This window comes from Ochotona princeps, chromosome 26 (assembly GCF_030435755.1).
Source record: "Ochotona princeps isolate mOchPri1 chromosome 26, mOchPri1.hap1, whole genome shotgun sequence".
Taxonomy (NCBI): Eukaryota; Metazoa; Chordata; class Mammalia; order Lagomorpha; family Ochotonidae; genus Ochotona; species Ochotona princeps.
The window spans coordinates 25,780,172-25,798,408 of record NC_080857.1 but is presented as its reverse complement, the minus strand read 5'-3'; the positions used below and the strand labels follow the sequence as shown (position 1 = coordinate 25,798,408).

Below are 18,237 nucleotides of genomic sequence, written 5' to 3'. Positions count from 1 at the left end.
TGAGACTTCCCAGGTGGAATGCATCCTCCACTGGGGGGCAGGGAGAGCACCCACAGTTGCTGGAATGACTGCCTGGACAAGGGTTCAAAACAGCGCAAGGGAGATGGGCTCCGCTGGAGGACTACAACTCAGCCCCAGGAATGGTGGTGGGCAGCTGCTGCAAGGGGCCACAGCTCTGCTGGCACAAGACAGGAAATGCAAGCCACAGCTACTGCTGAGACCCCCCTGGATGAGCTCACCACCTCTGTGTGTAGGGAACTTTCTTTGTGGCTCAAGAAAGTCTGAGTGCATATTTGAATTTCCTTAGCATTTGTATATAGTCCAGAAACTGGGAAACAAAGAGTAGATCCCCCCCATCAACTCAGCAATTCCAGAATACTAAGCATAAAATCCTAAAATGCTGCATGCCTTCTGCATACAGGCACACAGACGTGATAGCACACATACCAGAAAACCACGATCATGGGTCACCTGCAACAACCGTCACATGAACTGAGCAAATGCCGCTCACCAGCCCTGTGGTGCATGATTGGATCAATTATAAAGCCACCAGGGTCATTCCCCAGCACAATCGCTGGACATCCAGAAAGGGAGAAAAAACAAAATATAGATCCTAGGATCCATCTGGAATGTCGGAAGCAGTTATTCTCTGGAAAACACATGCTGTTTCTAGCACAAGGGACTTCAAGAGGATATCTGCATTGTTGTGCAGCATGCTTGCTGTATTTATGTATTATTACCAGCAGTAGAAGAACTGAGAGTTGGCAAAAATATTTATGGTCAGGCCAGTATTTTGGCACACCAAGTTAAGCCAACTCCCACAACTCAAGCATCACATATTGGAATGGTAGTTCGAGTCCTGGCTGATCCACTTCCAGTCCCACTCCTTGTTAATGTGTCTGGGGAAATCAAGAAGGCAAGAGGCCAATGCTTAGGCCCCTGCCATCTACATGAAAGCTTAGAATGGAGTTCCTAACCCCTGGCTTCAGCCTGGCTCAGCCGTGGTCATTGCAGCCAATTGGGGAGTGAAGCAACAAATGAGGAGATCTCTTCCTCTCTCCTTTACTCTCTGTTACTCTGCCCCCAAAAGACATTAAATAAATCTTTTTTAAAAATTAGGTTGGAATTGTTATAACTTTACAGGGCTCATTTTTTCATTTCTTATAATATAACGAGAAGGACTAAAAATGAACAAATTTGCTAAAGGCAAATTAGACTATGAAAGAACTTTAGAAAGTTTGTGAAAACAATGGAATTAAAAGGTAACTTTATTGTGGTACAAATACATTATAGTTTTTTGATCACAGGCACTTTGCAGGAAGTTTTGGAAGACCCCTCGTAGAAAGCCAAGAGTGTTTGGGCTCGCTTACTATGCACTGGGCATTTGGTGTCGTGGCACAATCCTCTCTGTAAGAAAGGTATGCTTGGGCCCAGCAGCGTGGCCTAGCAGCTAAAGTCCTCGCCTTGAAAGCCCCGGGATCCCATATGGGCACCAGTTCTAATCCCAGCAGCTCTACTTTCCATCCAGCTCCCTGCTTGTGGCCTGGGAAAGCAGTTGAGGACGGCCCAAAGCACTGGGACACTGCACCCGCGTGGGAGACCTGGAGGAGGTTCCTGGTTCCCGGCTTCGATCGGTGCGCACCGGCCCATTGTGGCTCACTTGGGGAGTGAATCATCGGATGGAAGATCTTCCTCTCTGTCTCTCCTCTTCTCTGTATATCTGGCTGTAATAAAATGAATAAATCTTAAAAAAAAAAAAAAGAAAAGAAAAGAAAAGTATGCTCGCCCCTTCCCCCATTTTCCTGAGGAGGAGAGTGAATCAAAAAAGATTAAATTAACTTGCCAGGGCCACCTAGCCTAGTGAGCAAGTGGTAGAATCTGGATTCAACACCAGGTCTCTCCACAGCCAAGGCGTGTCCCACCACACAGCAGGAGTGTCTACTAGAAACCAAGTGGCCCTGCAAGAAATGGAAATTTACCATTCTCTGTCAACAGAGTGAGGATGTGTCCTGGGTGACATTCAGCAAAGCGGCTGCTGGGGCAGCCTGGTGAAGCTTGATTATTTTTTATTTAAATCCTTCAAAGAACAGAGCATGAGGACTTGGGGATGTTTACAGAGAGGACACAGCAGGGGAAGCAAGCAGATACGAATGAGGGCATCATTTAGCGAACCTGGACATTCGAGAAGGGGCAAAATGAGATCAGAGTCAGGGGTGTCAAGAGGCTCCGAGGGGGAGGGGAAGAGAGCATAGCCCAGAAGCCCCACAGGTGACTGGGAGGCAAGAGCCAGAGAAGTGCAAGTGGACAGAAGGTCAGCAAAGGAGGGAAGAAGAGAGAGAGAGGGAGGGAGGGAGGAAGCAGCGCAAGGGAAGAAGGAGGGAGGAATGAAAGGTAAGATGTTAAATCAAACAGCAATGTCAGATGGGTGTTAGCCATGAGAACGCCACTTGCCGTCTCACCTTGGATTGCCTGGGTTCAAGTTCCCACTCTGCTCTCCACCCCTAACTCCTGCTAATGCACACTGTGCAGGCCAGCAGGGATGGCTCAAGGACTTAGGTCTCTACCCCGGGTGAAACCCAGATGAGTCCTGGGCTCCTGAGTCCAGCCTGGCCCGGTTCCATCTGTGGTGGACATTCAGGGTATAGTAAACTGGAAATGGGTGAGAGTCTTTGTCTCTCCTTTTCAAATAAATTTCATAAAAATTCACAAAGCACAACAGCCAAGTCACTTGCTCAGGATACTTCACAGCAAAAGGCTGGTGCCCGGATCCTGCCTGGGAGAAGAGGCAGGGCATTCCTGGACCCGCAGGAAGGTCATGCCCTGTCCTACTTCATGTCAGGAGAGGAAGGACTTCCCTTGGCTAGAACCAACATCCCTCCGCACCTGGCATCTCCATATCATTGATAATAGTAGAAACAAAAATGAGCAAACACCAGAAACAACCTAATTGGGTAGCATTTAAACACTGGTTAAATAAAGCATATTTTTTTCATATACAATGGGACAAAATATGTATATGTAGAAAGGTGACCCCTAGGTGTCAATAAGGAACGCAAGGCAAGCATGTAACACTGAACGTGTTTTCTAAAAAATGAATGGTGTCATCTTCTCTTAATCTATGAACTAAAAATCGAGCAAACAGCTCAAGTTGTATTCAATGATTGCATAGGGGCTTAAAGGCAACAAACGATGATGAACGTTCATTTTCTACAGTCTCTGTTTCTGCAATATTTTTCATGAGTAAATCGTTATTTCACATGTGTGATCCAAAAGAAGAAAGAACTACACATCTCCGAAAAGACCGAGAGTGAAAAATGAAGTCCTCCACCTAAAACTTGCAGAAGCCAAACGTTTCCCATTGGAGGCATTACTTTCTAGTCCTTGCCTCTCCGAGAACTACAGCAAATGGGTCTGATCCTTGGGCACCTGCCCCTCTAAAACCCAGCACTGGGGACAGCAGGAAGTGGGCTTGATAGCTGAGAGTCCTCTGGTTCACCACACAAGGAGGAAGTCCCTCTGTGACACCAAGCAAGCAAAGAAAGTTCATTCACACCTACAGGACTTTGAGGAAACAAGAGCCTTTCTTATCGCCATCAACTGGGACACTCACTTTTCACCAACTCATTCAACAAGCCCCTTTGTTTGCCCTACAGAATCATCACGGACTCTTCCCTACTCCTACTCAATATCCCCCTAACCCCAGAGTTCCACACGAAATAGCACCAGAGGAACCGCAATGAAAAAACTCACCTGCCTGCATCTGCAAAACACACAGGATCTGAGGAGGAACAGAAGCGAGGCACAAGGCCACCGGTCCTGTAACTCTGCCTCAAAATTCACATGGGTGCCACACACGTTCTTTGTCATACAACATATGCTTCCATGATAGGACAAGAAAAAAGCAACAGGAGGGACTGTGCCTTGGCATGCCGCAGAACAGGTATCCTAAGTCTGTCTATTGCCAAAAACATACCACCGGGGCAGCACTGGTTGGAGTCCTGGCTGCTCCACTTCCATTCCAGCTCCTTGCAAATGAGCTTGGGAAAGCAACAGAAGATGGCTCAAGTGCTTGAGTCCCTGCATCCATGTAGGAGAGCTGGAAGAAGCTCCTGGCTGCTGGCTATGATCTGGCCCAGCCATCTGGGGTGTGAACCAACGTAACTCTGCCTTTGTAAAAAATGAAAAATAAATCTTCATGAAAAAGTCATGGCAAACAAGTGCTAAGCCAAAAGACCCTGCCTGGGACAGCATACAAAGATCCTTCAAAGAGTTTTAGGAGGAAGTAAGCACATAGCCCAGCAGTTAGGTGCCCATGTCTCCGAGTTCAGTTCCCAGTTCCAGCTTCTGTCTCCTAGCTCCCGCATGCAGAGTCGGGGAGGCACCAATGACGCTGAAGCAAGTGGCTGAGTTCCTGCGACTCTTGTGGGAGAGCTGACTTGAAGTCATGCCTCCTCTTTCCGGCCTTGGCTCAGCTCCAGCCATGGCAGGCACTTGGGATGTAAACCAGTGGATGGGGAATGTTCTTGCTCACGCTCAGACACAAATAATTTTTTTAAAGCTCATGTAAGAGTTGACTTAAAAGATAGGTTTATTTGGGTACCAAAACTGTGAAATTCTTTTCATAATATGCATTTTCATGAACTTTTTGAAAACACCCCTCATAATGTCAGCTCATAGCTGGCACTGATAGGGACTCAAAAACTGCCATCTGTGGTGGGGCACACCACTGGTCACTCTGCTGCTTGATGCTTTTCCACCACCCAGAGATGTCCACCAACCTGCTCTCCATCCCTACTGCCTTTATATCACCTCTTCCTTTCCAAGGGCTCCCCACCCCCACATGCACTCCTAAACACAAGACTTCCCTTGACCTGTTTCAAGCCATCCTTTTTTTTTTTCCATCAAGTTCTCAGAAAGCAGTCTGCACTGTAACTATGAAAAAATGGCATCACTCTGTACTTCCTGATAATTAAGTTCCAATCCGCACTAACACTGCTTTCTGGAGGGTCACTTGAACCTCTTAGGAGGCTAATAGCCTCCTCCAAGCCCTTCCTGGGACAATCTTGTGCGCACAGGAGACGCTATGAATCATCTTTTTTTCACAGCTGGATTGAGCTGGCTTCTAGGCTCTCCTGGCATTGCTTGTGCAGTAGGCTGTGGCATGGCAACCGCATTCATTAGGTCCTCTGCCTACGCCCAAAGCTAAGGTCTCTATTCTAAATCCACATGCCCAGGCTGGGTGTCTGGCACAGTGGTTAATATGTTATTGGGATACCACATCACATATTGGGGTGCTTGGGTTGGAGTCCCCGCTCTGCTCCAGATCCAGCTCCCTGCTAATGTGCAACCTGAGAGGTAGCTGTGCTAGCTCAAGTGATCAGTTCCCCACATAGGAGACCCAGCATCTCGCTCAAAGGACTGCCGTGAGCATCCCAGGGAAGAAGGTATCATAACCCCCAGCGCAGCCCTTGGCAGGACAGGGACCCAGAGGCAAGTCACAGTGAGAAGCAGAATCTCCGATTTCTCAAACCGTATGGGCCATGTGGGCCTGTCAGAAGTAACTCTCTCCTTCCTGAGTGCTCACATGAATTAGATTGTTAATTTGCATCATTAATTCCACACTGAAATTCCATGCCTGTAATTCTCAAAGTCCTCATGAAGACGCAGAAACACCATAATATACCATGCAGCTAAGAATGAAGGAGATTGAGGTCGGCATCCCACTGCCCTGAGTTGCAGCTGCTGTACTTCTAATCCAACTCCCTGCTAATGAGCCTGGGAAAGCACAAGAAGATATCCAAAAGGTATGGTTCCCTGAAAGTCATGAGGGAGACCTATAAGAAGCTCCTGGCTCCTGCTTCAACCTGGCCTAACGCCAGATGCTGCAACCATTTGGATACTGAACCAGCCGATGGAAGATCTCTTCTCTCTTTCAAATTCTGCTTTCCAAATAGTAAATATTAAAAAACATTAAAACTGCAGCATAGTTACACAAATACCTACATATCTTCATATCTGAGAAGACTTCTAGAGGGATATGCAAGAAATTTCTAACAGTAATGAATTTGGAAGTGCCATTTCTGCTCTCCGGACTTTTTTTTCATAGATATATGTTTGTTCCTATACAACTTCTGATATCTGGCTTTGAAAAAGTTATAGAAGACAAAGAAAAGGAGGGAGGGGAAAGAGGCAGGAAGAGGGTCCAGGCCATGAATCCAGAGCCCTAGTTTCCACTTGAAGTCCTAAAAAGAATTCCCTTTGCGAACTCAGGCACGCTGCTCCCTAGTTGGTAAACCAGTTAAACCAGACGCTATTCAAAGAAGACATCTCAGCCAGCACATGCTGCCGCAAGGTGCACCAAGTACATTTTCTCCACAGAACATCCCTCTTGGAGGAGTTCTGAAGCATCAGGCTTCCAAAGCACGCACATTTGGTACTGACCCTGTTCACAGCTCCACGAGAAAGCATTGGCACCATTTCACAGCCGGAGAAACCCAGTTTAGACTGTGAGGATGCCTTGCCAACTAAATATACTGTTCACTCCATTCTGCTGTTTGCAAAAGCCTCATGGCTGCCGGTCGAGCTCCCCATCCTCCCTGCGCCTCTGCAGAGGAGGCATTGGGCTTAAGCACAGCAAGCAGAAGGCTCTCTTGGAGGGTGGAAAGTGGGTGAGATGTAAAGTGACTTCATTTGGGTCCAGAGCCTTTCCCTCCCAGCACACTCAGGAAGTACTAAGCCCTTGGGATCCACTCTGCATCCCTCCCCCAACCGGACCACAAGCTTCACCTTGAAGATGCGCTTCACTGCAGTCATTTGCCGAGTGTTTTCTAGGTCAGAAGCAGTGATAGCAGCCGAGCCGAGGCTGCCAGTGGACTAGCTGTATCAAGAGCACCTACTGAGCCCCTGCTTCTACTACACACGCACACCCCACAGAGCTTGGCAATGCAAATGACCCTGGCTTGAGCTGACAGGTTTGGGTCTCCGTCTTGCAGAGGGTACTGGCATCCTCCCTATAGCAGGTGGCTTCACTCCACCATTCCACCCCCACTTCCTGCACCTGCAAATACCTCACCCTAAAGTCACACACTGAGGGATCCACCTGCTTCAGCCGTTGAGATGAATCCCCCAACAGCTGCATAGAACAGGTGTAGAAAGCACACATCCACCTTACAGAAGACAGCACCTAATCCGTCAACTGTTCCTACAAGCAGTAGCCCAGAGCTTATTTATTTAGACAGACAGAGCTTCCATCCACCAAGTCACCCTCTCCCCAAATGGCCATGGCAGGACCAGTTTGAACTGAGAACTAGGTGGGTGAGAGGGACCCAAGTACTTGAACCATCCTAAAGTGTGCATTAGCAGGAGCTGGAATCTGAAGTGGAGCTAGCATTCAAATATCTTGACGGCTAAGCTGAGCACCCATACCAGCAACCTTGGGTTTAAACAAGAAATTCAAAGGCCACTGCATGATTACAACCTTATCAAGCAAACTGTCTTTGAGATGCTGTCACACCACTAACTACGGTCAGCCTAGCAGTAACTTCTGCTGTTGTACCTGGTCATTCCTGGAATAGGATGGTGATCACTGGCCCTCAGAGCATCCTGGAGCTTCTAGGAGCCGCTATTAAAGATTTTTTTTTAATTTTTATTGGGAAATTAGATACACAAAAAGGAGGACAGACAGAGAAGAAGATCCTCCATCTGCTGATTCACTCCCCAAGTGGCTGCAATGGCCGGAGCTGAGCTGATCTGAAGCCAGACCAGAGCCAGGAGCTTCTTCCGAGTCTCCCACATGGGTGCAGGGTCCCAAAGCTTTGGGCCATCCTTGACTGCTTTCCCAGACCACAAGCAGGGAGCTGGATGGGAAGCAGGGCTGCCAGGATTAGAACCAGCGCCCATATGGGATCCCGGTGCGTGCAAGGCGAGGACTTTAACCACTAGGGTACTGCTCCAGGCCTGAAGCTGCTATTAGTTTGCCCCATTCTCGCTGCGACTTCTGGACCAAGTTTGCTGACTGTCCTCTGCTTATCACTGGACTCTTTATACCATTTGGAACACCCTGGGGCCAGCCATGACCTTGGCCAGGTCCTCTTTCTTTTGTCCCTCCACCTCAGGTCACCCTCACAAGGCCCGACTTTGTCCTCTGCCCTTCTTTACCCCAGGCACAGCTTTCAAGGCCTTGGAGAGTCCAGCACTGATCAGCTCATCTCAGATCCCACGGATGTCTCCAGGCCTGGGGGCCCCAGGCATAGGCTCTGGATGCGAAACAGCAGCTCCAATTAATCACGGAGCACAAAACAAGGCAACAGCAGGAGTGAGGGCCGGACTGCAAGTGGGAGTGTGTCCATGACAGAGGGTTTTGTTGAAAGAAACAAAACACGCTCCAAGGCCTGAGCAAGCAGAATTCTGAGGAGTCCAGCCACTAGCGAAACACACTCTTTGTCCAGGGAAGGCAGAAACGAGGGCAGAACCAACCAACCAGTAAATGCTCTAATGTTTTACGCAGCAGTTCCCACTTGGACATGCTTTCAGGACCAAAAAAAAAAAAAACCCAAACAGGTTGAATGTGTCCAGAGCAACAAAACCCTTACATAGAAATTTAGCAATGGCCTTTGGAAACGTTTCCCTTACCTTTTTATCTCTTATGTGTGTGAATCTGAAAAAATCCCTCGAAGAGCCTCTCACAGCTGCATTCTGAGGGTCAGCCTGCAATACTCACTGAAGAAGAGGTGGGAGTAACTAACACAGGTGAATAACTAAGCTCTTCCAGCAACAGACAGGTTCTGATGTGCAAAGTAACACCAGCCCTTGCTCTGCCCTCCAACAAATGGGAAACAGCTGGAGAACGCAGACGTAGACCTGGAACATTCCCAGTCCTGGCAAGAGTGTCTCCTTTGCCCCTCCCTCTAAGCTCCTACAGGTCATCGATGTTTGAATTGGGTACTGTGCTGAGTGCTCTCAACTTCTCCCCTATCACCCAGTCAACCAGCAATTCCTGAGCTCGACTGTGAGCCGGGGACCGAGTCAAACAGCAGCGCCCTCCCAAGAACCAAACACTGTCCCTTCTTTAAGGAACTCCTTGTCCACCATCAGACCTGCCCATGAACAGCCAGGCTACCACATGGAAACCAAGAGGAAGAGAGAACATGGTGAGGATTCCAATCTTCTGCATCAAAATAAGTGTCTAATTCAATTAGTTTTCCTGAAAGAGGCTCCAGGAAAACTTCACAGCAAGGGTCTTAGGGCTTATAATATGAGGGCACCTCAAAAAGTTCCTGGGGGAGTAGGCCTTTGGCACAGTAGTTAAGACAGCCACAGTACACATCAGAATGTTTGGGTTCAATTTCCAGTCCCCTAATTCTAGCTTCCTGCTAACAGACACAACAAGCGATTGTCCAGGTGGGTTTGAGTTCCCGGCTCCTGAATTTAGTCTTGGCCATTATGGACACCTGGGGAGTGAACCAGCAGATGGATGTGCTTTCTACCTTCAAACAAATTAGTAAGCATTTTGAAATCCCATAAAATGGAAACTTATTTTGATGCAGAAAATTGGAAATCCACTCATTATTTTTTCATATTAGGCATAGAAATGGGAAGACATCTCATACACATACATGACAATTTTTTGTACCAAAATAAATGTATCTTTTCATTCCATTTTTCACAAACATTTTAAAGTACTTTCATATGTATTTGTAAGAGTTCATGGTTGGGCTCAGTGCAGTAGCTTAGGGGGTTAAAGTCCCCATATGGGTGCCAGTTCGTATCCCGGCAGCCCTGCTTCCCATCCAGCTCCCTGCTTGTGGCCTGGGAAAGCAGTCGAGGATGGCCCAAAACCTTGGGACCCTGCACCTACATGGGAGCCCTGGAAGAAGCTCCTGGCTCCTGGCTTCAGCTCAGCTCAGCTCTGGCCACTGTGGCCACTTGGGGAGTGAATCAACGGATGGAAGATTTTCTTCCCTCTCTTCCTCTCTATGTATCTGAGTTTTCAATAAAAGTAAACAAATCTTTTAAAAAACAGTTCATAAAATAAAGATGTGGTAGACATAGAAAACATTAGAAGCCAAGTCACAGAAACTGAAAATTCTCCTCCCATCGAGTGAGTAACTGCAAATGCAGAGAGAAGGAAGCTGGGAAGTGAGATCTGAACAGAGAATAAAGTTCCTGCCTTTCCTTTTAAACCTGATTTTTGGAGCCCTAAGGGACCCCTGGGGTTTTGAAGCAGTGGAATGACTGAACCAGATTGAGGGTTTTACAAAGAACTGTTAAGTCAGAGTGTGGGAACAGGCCAGGAAGGTGGGGACTAAAGGTCTGGAGGCCAATTGTTCAAACAGCAGATCAGAAAAGTGGTGGCAACAAGGGACAGGAAGATTGAAGCTGAACAACTTAGAGGGAAAACAGAGGAGTGGGTCGCCAAGTTCAGGTGAAAGGGTAAGAAGAAGCACCTGATGTGTGACTGAGGCAAGGTGACAGCCCACACCTGGCCAGGAGAAAAGACAGAGGGGTGGGGCTCGAGGAGCAAGGAGTTCAGGAGCACCGCCACAGCAATTCATGAATTTGAGATTTATTTTAACTGTTTATTTTCATTTGAAGGGCAGAGTTACAGGGAGCAAAGGAGAGACAGAAAGAGGGAGTGATCTTCCATCTGCTGGCTCACTCCCCAAATGGCTGCAATGGCCAGAGCTAAGCCAGGTTAAAGTCAGAAGGGTCTCCCGCATGGGTGCAGGGGCACAAGGACTGGGACCATCTTTCACTGCTTTCCCAGGAGCATTAGCAGGATGCTCAATTGGAAGTGCAACACAGGTGACTGGAACCTGTGCCTTTATGGGATGCTGGCACTGCAGGAAGCAGCTTAACCTACTATGCCATGGTGCCAATCCCAAGTTCAAGACATGTTGATAGGACAGAGACTGCCTGAAAGCAGATGGGGAAAGGAAGAAAGGAGACGGGATGGAAATTAGGCGTCCGTACACGGGAGGCCCCAATAGGTACAGATGATAGAGAGGAAAGGACCAGAAAAGAGCAGATGGTATGTGGGGCTGGATCATTGTTAACCCATTTTAAGAAGAGTTTATTAATCCAACTGCTAACTTTAGCTTCTGTAATAAGTGCTTATTTTGCTGTATAGAGAACAGGACTAACGCCATGTCATGCTTCAAGCCCAACATAGTCCTAAGTTTCACTTCCCTATCTTGGACAACTATTCCCCAAAATAACGAATATCTCACCCCATGTCTCACCCCAGGCCAGCTGACCAAATGGGAGCAGTCCAAAAGCCCCCAAACTCAGGTGAGAGAAACCAGCCAATCATCGCTGTCCCCTCATCCGCTTGTGGAATTTGACCTGTACTGGTGTGTACGTGGTGTACGTGACTGTGTGGGTATAAGAACTGCCTGAAGCCAGCAGGCGGGGTCCTTGTCGAGACTCCACTGTGTTGGGTGAGACTTGAACCCTAGCTCGAGCTAGCAATAAAGTTTCTTTGCTTTTGCATTCTTGCATGCGGAACTTGTCTGTCCTTGATTTAGGGATCTATTCAGACCTAATAGGTGCTGAGGAGGTTAAGAAGAGAAAAAGGAGAGTGTGGGCCACAGAAGCCAAGGGAGTTACAGTGCCAAAGTGAGAGGGGTCAAGCTGCAGGGGAGTCAAGAGATCCCAGTTTGGAAGGAGGTCATCACATACGATAAAAATGCAGAGCTGTTTGACGCATCTTTCAAACTGCTACCTTAAGACCTTGGCTACACTGCAGTATTGATGAACATGTTCAGCTTCAGATGTCAAAGAACTTTGTTGGAAATAGGAATCAGAATATGAATTACTTGTGGGAAGCTAATAAGGGATTCAAGCCTATTAGATGAAATCACTGTGGGGCCAGCACCATGGTGTAGTAGGCTAAGTGGCAGTCAACGGTGCTGGCATCCCATATGAGCACTGGTTCAAGTCTTGGCTGCTCTGCTTCAAATCCATGTCCCTGCTATTATGTCTAGGAAAGAAGTGGAAGATGGTCTAAGTCCTTGGACCTTTGCATCCACATGGGGCAATCGGATGAAGCTCCTGGCTCCTGACTTCTAACCAGCTCAATTCCAGCCCTTGTAGTCATTTGAGGAGTGAACCAGTAGATAGATGTAAGATCTCTCCTTTCTCTGTAAATCTGCCTTTCAAATAAAAAGAAATGTCTTCTTAAAAATCACTGCAAATATAAGGCAACACATAAAGATACACCACAGGTTACCTCTCTGATTTCAGACCATTAGAGATGTAGAATTTAAAAAAGAAAAGAAAAGAAAAGACCCACCTAGGGGCTGATGTTGATGTTGGCCACATGAATAAGCCACAAGCCAGGGAAATCAGCATCCCATAGCAGAGCAACAGTTCAAGTCCCTGTTGCTCCACTTCTTATCTAGCTCCCTGCTAATGCCCCTGGAAGGCAGCAGCAGATGATCCAAGTACTTAGGCCCGTATCAACTACTTGGGAGTCCCAGATGGAGCTCCCAGCTCCTGGCTCCAGCCCGCTCCAGCCTGCTCCAGCCTGCTCCAGCCTGCTCCAGCTCTGACCATTGCAGGCATTTGGGAACAAACCAGCAGATGAAAGATGAAAGCTCTCAGCACAGCGCTTCTCACACACACTCTCAACAGATGTTGATTTATCATTAGAATAATCTCATTAGTATTGCTTCTTGTGAAGCAGACAGAAACAGACCACTTGTTCACACCCCAAACTTCTGCCAGGATCATTTAACTCAGGAGCCAAGAATTCAATCCAGGTCTCCAACATGTCTGACAGGGACCCAATTATCTGAGTTACCATGACTGGTGTACATGGCCAAAAAGTTGGAGTGAGGAACCAAGCGAGGAACTGAACCTAGGAACTCTAATGTAGGCCATAAGCCACTAAGCTAAACACCTGCCACTTCAAACCTGTTATTGTAACAGTGCTTCATGTCTAAGTTAAAACATACACCAGTGAACTCAAAACATGCACGGAGAATGGAGTGAGCAGATAAGTTCATCTTGATAAGAAAAACTTGAAATCCACACATGATTTTCTCACAAGATGTAATTCCCATGACCTTTTTGAAAACCCTTTGGACAAAGCTCAGACACACGTAATTCAAACGTTCATTCTTTAATTTTTAAGCCATTAAGTCATTTCGAGCTGCTCCCCCATCAGGTACCAAACTTGCTCTAGGTGATGAGAGTATTTAAACAGAGAAGCTAAGGAAAAAGAATAAGAGCAGGTGCTTGTCAGACGCAGCTGGGGTGAATGGCATGGAAGCAAGCTGACGATTACGAAACCGGCTGAACCATCCAGTAACCAGGGAATGAGCCATGTGCCATGGAAACGGGAAGTCCTCTATGACCCTCCACCACCACCCCAGCTTTCACCAGGGCCAGGGGGCCTTCCCACAAGGCTACCAAGATGAGCCAATGTTTGGGCTTTCCAAGGAAATTTGTAAAGAAAACAATGGTAAGAACAATTAACAGGAAGACACCATCTCAGACAATACCACCCCTGAAAAAAAACATATAAGGAAAACAGGCAGTTCTTTGCCCAAGGGCAAGCAGCAAGAGAAAAAAGCTGGCAGCAACCCAGAATCCCGTCACCCAGTCATGGAGACTTTTTGGCTAAAAGACATCATCTCCTAAGGCTTCCACCTTCCCCACCTGAATCCGGGCTACAAGCGCTACAAAGCGCATGAACCACCTCCCGCCTGTCCTCTAAACGTCTACAATCTAAAAATAGGCAGACTAATAGACAATGACAAAGTCAGGCACTTGGATGACAGACTCTCCCCAAAGACCGCGATTTCAAACAAACATTCCTCACAGTCAGCATGGCCCCAGAGGTGAGGGTGTTCACAGCTTTTGTCCTTCCGGTTGGAGATGTCAAAACAGTACAGGAATACGGGGCGGAGAGGGGAGGCATTAAAATTACATTGATGGGCTCCACAGAAAATTAAAAATGGGATTACCACAGATCCAGCAATTTCCCTTCTAGGTTTAAATCCAAGAAATGGGAAATTGTGGTATCAATTTCTAGTAGCACCATCTACAGTAAGCAAGGAGTGGACACAACCCAATGGCCCATCCACAGACACAAGGAGATGGACTAGCAAGTCAGCACTTTGGGAACATGAATAATGCTTGAAACAGACAGCACTAAGGGCACTGAACTATATGCTTTAAAATGGTTCGTTTTATGTATATTTGTTGGGTTTTTTTTTTTTAAGTAAATTTCAGGGGCTGGCGCTATGGCACAGTAGGTTAAGCTGCCACTGGAGACACTGGCATCCCCTACTGAAGTGTGATTTGAGTCCCAGCTACTTCATTTCCCATCTACCTTCCTGCTAACGCACCTGGCACCATGTACGCTAAAAAAAAAAAAATTGGTTTGTTTGTTTTAATCCAGAGAAGCCATATCTAGCTACCATTCCTTGGAAATGGACTCTATGGTAACCCACAGAGAAGGTGATGTTCTTGGCAGCCACTATCCAACAATTTTTAGTTCACACAATCCCTGGGCACAAGCTCTGCTCCAATAGGAATGAATGTCAGTGAGCCCATTTCTTCCAAAACTACTGACTAAACTTCTAGGGGCAAAAGTACTGGAGAGGGTTTTAGGTATGACCCATGATCACAATGCATGGGCTACCTCTTGCCTTAAGAGCTTAAGAGATCCATGTCTGGCTAAATAACATTAAAACACAAAAAAGCTTACTAAGTCAATGATCATGTTCAAATAAGCAGCGTAGGTAGCCAGGCCTTTTACAAATTTAGAGAAAAGAGATGTGAGTGTGGGCTGGGATATATTCCAGGAAGACCACACAGCCTGCACCTGACTTCTAACAAAAACCGCTCCAAATCTGGGAGGAATGTCAAGACTCGGCAAGAAGGAGTGGACAAACCTGGGGCAGGCAGGGTGTGTGACTGCAAGTGGAAAAAGGGCTAGAGAGACTGACAAGCTTACCAGGCTCTGAAAAGTCAGCCCTAGGTGTTTAGATGTCTACTTGCAACCAAAGGAGAGCCGCTAGAGGCCTTGAGAAGGGTCTTCTATGACAATGTTTCAATGGGGGGAAGGATTGTGAGGATAAGACCCTAAATGAAAAGAGATGATGGTCTCCAGGCTTCTTCCTTCTATATCCAAGGACTCCCAAGTCACACACACACACACACACACACACACACAAACAAGCGATTGCTAGGTTCAAGTTACCACTTAAAAATACATCAGGCCACACTCTTATATATGCATAGATCCCCCCCCCCCTAAAAAATACATAGGAAACTATTGATAGTGGTAACTTCCTCAGAAGCAGGATTAAAATAGACTTTATTTTTTAATGTCTCCTTTTAAAATGTACTTCTACATTCTATGAGGCTACGTCAGAAAGTTCATGAGAAAATGGGATTTTAAAATCAGTTTATTTGGGGCCCAGCACAGTAGCCTAGAACTAAAGTCTTCACTTTGCTTGCACCAAGATCTCAAATGGGCACCAGTTTGTGTCTCGATGCCCCACTTCCCATCTAGGTCCCTGATGGAGGCCTTGGGAAGCAGTTGAGGATAGCTCAAAGCCTTGGAACCCTGCACCCACCTGGGAGACCTGGAAGAGGCTCCTGGCTCTTGGCTTCAGATTGAGTCCGTTCAGACCATTTGGGGGAGTAAACCAACAGATGGGAAGATCTTTCTCTCTGACTCTCCTCTCTGTAAATCTGACTTTCCAATAAAAATGATCTTTTTTTAAAAAAAGCTTATTTTAGTGAAAAAATTCCAATACTAAAGTAAAATATGTCTTTCAATGTTTCCACTACAGTTTTTAGTTTATTTTTAAGAGGCAGAGAGACACAAAGAAAGTTCATGTCAGTGACAGTAACACAGTCGCCTGAGCTGCCTCTGCTGCCTCCCGGGGTCCACATTAGAAGGAAACTAGAATCAGAACAGGGACTCAAATCCAGGAACCCCAGTGTGGGTTGTGGAAGCTTAGCTGGCATCTTAAGCCCTAGGCCAAACACCATCACCTATCCTAAACTCTGGCACAAAGTCATAAAAATGATCTAAAAGAAAAAGTACACAGAAGATCTAAGGCTTCACTTCCAAATTAACAGACATCACGGGTCATTCACAACTAAGCATCTCCCTTTTGGTTTCTTAAGTACTAAGTCTGAGATTATTTCAAATCTAGTCTTGACTGAAAACATAAATTTTTTAAAAATAGCCCACAGTGCATTTGATTAAATGCATTACCAATTCATACAGGGTCTTGTTATGACTCCAGGGGTGTTCAGGCCCAAATCAGCAGAGTCATCTTGGATTTATTCTTTTATTCTTATCCTTCTATATCCAAATCCCACCAATTCTATCTTCAAAATACATTCCAAAGCCAGCTGCCTCTCACTCCCACAAGCTCTCTCAGCCTGTATCACCATGGCAGCTTGCATGGGACTGTGTTCTACTTGAGTCCCTTACAATTAATCTTCCTCAGGACAACTAAGGACATAAACTTGTTAACACTCACAGCTGGACGGGGCCTTTAGCTTAGCAGTGAAGAGTTGTGCATCCCACATCCCAGCATCCAGGTTCAACACCTGGCTTTGGCCCCTGATTCCAGCTTCCTCTGATGCCAGAGGCTAACGACGATGACGGCTCAAGTGATTGGGTTCTGGCCCCCAGTTCCAGCCCTGGTGGTTACAAGCATTTGTGAAGATAACCAACAAAGAAATGTGTGCTTTCTCTTTCCCTCCCTCTCTCCCTCTTCCGTAAATAAACAAATAAATAAACACACACACACACACAGCAGATGTTGATCCTAGAGCTTGATACCAGTTGGGTTACGGTACATCCTATATGAGAATGCTAGGGTTCGAATTTCACTCCCAATTCCAGCTTTCTAGTAATGCAGATCCCAGGAAGCTGTCATGATGGCTCAAGTGCTTAGGTTCCTGCCACCCACACAGACCCACACTTGGACTGAATTCCCAGCTCTCGGCTTCATTCCCCAGGCTGGGACCACTGCAGGTATTTAGGCAGTGAGCCAACAAATGGAAGGTCAGGTGCACTCACACAGTATAGCAAAGCCTCATGTCATTGTAGCACCTGAAATTAGCATCTACATCCACCTGCTGCTGCCTGCCTTCTAGTCAGCACTTTCTCTAACTAGGCTAGGGCATGTGTTCTGTGATGTCAGATTTTTTTTTTTTTTTGGCATGCTCAAAATCCCTAGGTCTAGCATATGTCCAACAAATAAATGAGAGCTCAATAAATATTTATTGATGACTGAAGCAAATACAAATCAAGGTATTCAAGATTAATGGATAAAAGAGGTTTTTAAAGTTCAAAATGAGCCCAATCATAATAATCCTTGATACATGTGGGCAAAAGGAATAAAAAGCTGCCATATCTATCAACAGGCTACTCAAGCCACCATTTATCCACTGCTGGCAATTCCCTTGATACATGCTTTGGGATATCACCAGTGCGCACTCCACACGGTCCAGAGTAAATACTGGAACATTAGTTCTCTCCTCCCCGGAAACAATGAACTTAAATTATTTAAGAATGAAACTGAAGAAAGTAATTACTGTCTCTGCTGGAAGGCCCGGGTCTATTAAAATATTTATTTATTTATTTATTTATTTATTTATTTATTTATATGATATCATGGAAAGGCATGATGAAGACAGAGGGGGCAGAGCACTCCCCTCTGCTGGATCACTCCTTGGATGCCCACCACGGCCACCAATGGGTCCTCAGTCCAGGCCTCCCATGTGTGGCAGAGGCCCAAGGACCTGAGCTCTCACTGCGGCCTCCCAGAGTGTGCATCAGCAGGAAGCAGGAAGCTGGAACCAGGAATCAGAGCCAGAACTTGAATCCAGGCACTCTGTCCAATAAGGGATTTGACTGCCCCAAATGCGGTCTTCACCGGCCTCTGAATATTCAGTTCCCATGCTGATGACGAGATCTGGATATAGCCCTAGGTTCAGCACAGGAAACTGGGCAGATGGAGGATTCTGCTCAGAACCAAGAGACCTTGAGCACATGGATATACAATTCTAACCCTGTTTCCTCAACTATACAGAGCGAGAACGAAATCCCCCCTTTCCAGGATCACTGTAAGAAAACAGGAAATGACACTCACACACAGGCATCTTGAAATGTAAGATTCTGCAGGGTAGCTCAGAATGCCCACAGACAATGAAATTCAGAGATTAGATCACTCTGTTGCAAAAATCTGAAATCTATGT

At 46.5% G+C, this 18,237-nt stretch overlaps 1 protein-coding gene across 3 annotated transcripts in view; it reads right to left on the bottom strand.

Annotated features, from left to right (window-relative positions):
* SPTB (spectrin beta, erythrocytic) overlaps window positions 1-18,237 on the bottom strand; it is a 120,856-nt gene that overhangs the window by 95,322 nt on the left and 7,297 nt on the right. Inside the window, exon 1 of one of the 3 annotated variants that reach the window (XM_058655138.1) lies at window positions 8,632-8,653. The exons of the other annotated variants lie outside the window; for them this stretch is intronic. The gene's annotated coding sequence lies outside the window, so the exon portion shown is untranslated. Of the gene's footprint in view, window positions 1-8,631; window positions 8,654-18,237 lie in introns of those variants that run through there. 3 annotated transcript variants of the gene reach the window in all.